General features: G+C 42.4%; 1 long non-coding RNA gene across 1 annotated transcript; it reads left to right on the top strand.

Annotated features, from left to right (window-relative positions):
- Nucleotides 1–3,807: 3,807 nt before the first annotated feature.
- On the top strand, nt 3,808–4,288 carry LOC119352512. The gene is made up of 3 exons (XR_005170186.1): nt 3,808–3,834; nt 3,909–3,977; nt 4,199–4,288. It is a non-coding gene; the product is annotated as an uncharacterized LOC119352512 (long non-coding RNA).
- The last annotated feature ends 394 nt before the right edge of the window (nt 4,289–4,682 follow it).

The following is a 4,682-nucleotide window of genomic DNA, read 5'->3' as shown; positions in this document are numbered from 1 at the left end:
AGATTCTTCGTCACGTGCATCACGTTGATTGCGGAGCGGACCTCTAGGTCTTTTCAATAGGGCAGGTCCCAAAATATAGATTTCTTCTTCCACATGGGTGCGCGTCCGTCAGCGTCATTCGGAACAGGTTGTCCACCATGACCCTTTCCAAAGACCACCTTCAAATCTTTGACCATATCATATACATCAGCACCAGTACGGTGGCGAGGCTTCGTCCGGTGATCCGCCTTACCTTTGAAATGCTTGGCTTTCTTTCTTACAGGATGTCTGCTCGGAAGAAATCGACGATGTCCCAGGTACACATTCTTATTAGCCAAATATATACTGTCGGTATCGTCCAAACAGTGCGTGCATGCGCGGTATCCCTTGTTTGTCTGTCCTGAAAGGTTACTGAGAGCAGGCCAATCACTGATGGTCACGAACAGCAACGCCTTTAGGTCAAATTCTTCCCCCATGTGCTCATCCCACGCACGTACACCTGTTCCATTCCACAGTTGTAAGAGTTCTTCAACTAATGGCCTTAGGTACACATCAATGTCGTTGTCGGGTTGCTTAGGGCCTTGGATGAGCACTGGCATCATAATGAACTTCCGGTTCATGCACAACCAAGGAGGAAGGTTATACAAACATAGAGTCACAGGCCAGGTGCTATGGTTGCTGCTCTGCTCCCCAAAAGGATTAATGCCATCTGCGCTTAGACCAAACCATACACTCCTTGCGTCATCTGCAAACTCCTTCCCGTACTTTATTTCGATTTTTCTCCACTGCGACCCATCAGCGGGTACTCTCAACTTTCCGTCTTTCTTACGGTCTTCTCTGTGCCATCGCATCGCCTTGGCATGCTCTTTGTTTTGGAACAAACATTTCAACCGTGGTATTATAGGAGCATACCACATCACCTTGGCAGGAATCTTCTTCCTGGGGCACTCGCCCTCGACATCACCAGGGTCATCGCGGCTGATCTTATAGCGCAATGCACCACATACCGGGCAAGCGTTCAGATCCTCGTACTCACCGCGGTAGAGGCTGCAATCATTAGGGCATGCATGTATCTTCTGCACCTCTAACCCTAGAGGGCAGACAACCTTCTTTGCTTCGTACGTACTCTCGGGCAATTCGTTGTCCTTTGGAAGCATATCCGTTATCATTACCAGCAACTTTCCAGGTCCCTTGTCAGATACACCATCCTCTGCCTTCCATTGCAGCAATTCCAGTGTGGTGCCCAACTTTTTCTTGTCACCTACGCAATTCGGGTACAACAATTTTTTGTGATCCTCTAACATGCGCTGCAACTTCTTCTTCTCTAAATCACTTGCGCAGTTTCTCTTTGCATCGGCAATGGCCCGACCTAGATCATCAACGGGCTCGTCTGATGCCTCTTCTTCATCTTCTTCCCGCATTGCCGGCTCAGCTTCTTCCCGCATTACCAGCTCAGCTTCTTCCCCCATTGTTGTATCATCGTATTCAGGGAACCCATGGCCAGGATAGCCGTCGTCGTCCTCTTCTTCTTCATTGTCTTCCATCGTAACCCCTCTTTCTCCGTGCTTGGTCCAAACATTATAGTGGGGCATGAAACCGGACTTAAACAGGTGGACGTGAATGGTTCTTGACATAGAGTAATTGTGACCATTCTTACAGCCAACACATGGACAAGGCATAATACCATCCGCCCGCTTGTTTGCCTCAGCCGCAAGCAGAAAAGTATGCACGCCCTCAACGAACTGGGGAGAGCATCGGTCATCGTACATCCATTGCCGGCTCATCTTCATTACACAACACCGAATAGACCAAATTAATACAAGTTCATACATAAAGTTCATACAACACTTAAATGCAACAAACAAATAACTCCCTAGCTAAAGCATTTAAATGCAACAACAAATGCAATCAAGATCGCAACTAAGGTAACAATGGATCCAATAGCATAATGATACCAAGCCTCACTATCGATGGCATATTTTCTAATCTTTCTACACTACTAAAAATTAGGCCATCAACGACCATCAAAAGATAATGCTTGGTCGTTAGCAGTACAATGGGCTAGCCACACGTCCAACTTTGGCCTGCTCAACCTTCACGACGACCAGCGATCTGCCCGTTGTTATTTTTAACGTATCCCAGTGGTCGTTGTTGATTAGTAACCTTATTTTTGGAGTAATTAACGATTATATCTTTTATCTCGGGAAAGAAGGATATATGTCAATCGTAGGCATGGAGTGTGACCCTGATCTCGCCTTGGAGGCAGCCTAGCAGAGGAACATCGTAGCAACATACAAAATCCTCTCCCTAAGTTCATAGAAGGTTTGTCCCAAATTTTCTGTTTATTTTGATTTTCCTCTTCATCGACCTCACATCTGGAAGTTGCCTGTCTTGTGGCCGAGGATACATGGCATTCATCGCCGTATTGGCGGCGTGGAAGGCGCCTTCAAGCCTGCACTTGCGGCTCGGGTCGACGAGGCAGCCGCAACAGGCCAACAGCCGCAACGGACCAAAGAAATTAGATCCATCCAGCTTACTGCAATGGAATCGACCAGGTTCGACATCTTGGTGCTCTTGTGTTCATCCCCTTCGTCGTTGGCCAGTAAAATTAGCAGATTTCTACTTACCTCTGAGCCGCCAACCTGCATCTTCCTTTCAAAGAACCAGAGACACCGATGGTGAGGGGCGATGGAGGCGCGGGCGAGACCATGAATCGACGGGCGCACATGGGAGGGCGGCAAATCGATGGTGGCGCAGGTGAGGTTAGCTTGAGATCTCAGACATTAGCGAGTCTATTTTTTCTTTTCTTTTTTCTTTCAGAGGTAAGCGTACAGTCATCACAGGAGATTATTAAGAAGATAATACCTTGAGTGCAGCCGCGTAATCTGAAACTTCATAAGTCCATCTGCTAATGAATTTAATTATTACTATGTTAGGGAGACTATAAAGGAATATATCAAAAGGTTGCAGCAGCAAGCTGCAGTGTTGTTGTGTGTTTAGTCAGTCTGAAAAACTGTAGATGTTTGCATTTTGATGATTACTAATGCTATCTGCTTTGTCAATCTGAATGATTCATCATGTGCAGCGATAAATAGAAGTTAACTGTGAGATGTCATATTGCTAAATTGTGGCAATAAAATATTCAGAACAACCTGAGCTGATTACGGGAATCATACTTGTTCTGTTTCCTTAATACATTAATTTGGTTCTCCATGCAACAGGGTCACATGCAAGATTACGGGAAGCATATAACCTGAGCTCTACGAGGGTATGAGCTAACAGCACCTGATCAAGTGGCTCATTAGAAGGAATAGATTAACAGTGCCGCACCCTTTTTTGGCCATATATACATAGATGCCAACAATTTTTGGTTGTTGTAATTCACAAGAAGGACTGACTCATCGTACTAACAACATGATGCCACTAGTTAATGCAAGTCTTAATCTGTAGTAATCGATTTGCTTCATGTTTTAGTTTTTACCTTATCAATAAACAATGACACAAGTACTTCTGTACATACTTTATTTGATTTAGCATTCAGTTATTCATTTTCAGTACCTCAACATTCACTTAGTTAATTTAATTATACTTTGTATAGCCTTTGTGCACACTTCTAACTATATCTGTATAGGTTATCACGATGAGTCATCACAGGTATGGAAACTTGACAGCATTAGCTCCGGAAAGATGCTTTCTACTCACAGTTGAACAAGTCCGGACTGATACAAGGTATTGCTAGGTGGACCTTGCCAGAGCAATCAAGTAAATTAGCAGATTTCAGCAGGAAAAGAGTTACTCACAGGCCTCATAAGCAATATGAGGAACCCAGGAAGAAGTACAAGTTAGCTACAAAAGGTACTACACAAACATAAAAATATTATTCAAGTATCTTCTACGGGATGCTATAATGTGGTTGCTTTTTTTCATAGATGGAAATGATGCGCCAACAAATACACCAATCTTGTTTAGTACAAAATGGGATGCAGATGATTCCAAAAGTGCGTTTCTAAGAATCATGTATTTTACCAATAATTGTTTCTACGCTTTATTGTCTTCTAGTCACTCATAACATATTGCAACTATGAATGATGAAGTTGATGCCAGCAATGACGGTGACATGGGAAATGATATGATGAAGTTCATACATTCATTATACTATTATACTTTGTGTCAATTTATTTAGAAGACTGACTTTCATAAACTACTCAACATTTTGTAGGACTGATGGTCCACCATAATATATAGAAGCAACAGGAGGGATAGCTGATGAAGAATGATATCCATTCAAACAATGGTGGTGTTCCTCAAGTGAAGATTAATAATATTTTCTTTTCTAGTTGTCTCAGTTTCCAGATAGATATTATCAAGTACATTGGTTATATAAGGAATGATTTTGACTCCATTTCTTAAATGATATTTTAATTCCAGAATTGTATGTCGGAATATTGGTATGTCTATTAATAAAAGTGGCTATGATCTTTTCAATTCAGGTTCTTTTGTTTCTATATTAATGTGGATGTTAATATTCAAATGTTGGATGCTACATAAAGTGATTGTTGAACGAAAAGTTATACTATATGTAGGTTGTTCTGAAGAATATCAAATTGTGAAGAGAGAGTGGTTGGTAATAGCATTATTAACGATGACAAAAGTGGTTGTTAATACTACAATTATGGTCGTTATTACCTTGGGATTGACGACCA

Source organism: Triticum dicoccoides, chromosome 2A (assembly GCF_002162155.2).
Source record: "Triticum dicoccoides isolate Atlit2015 ecotype Zavitan chromosome 2A, WEW_v2.0, whole genome shotgun sequence".
Classification (NCBI taxonomy): Eukaryota; Viridiplantae; Streptophyta; class Magnoliopsida; order Poales; family Poaceae; genus Triticum; species Triticum dicoccoides.
This window is presented reverse-complemented; position numbering and strand designations above follow the sequence as displayed.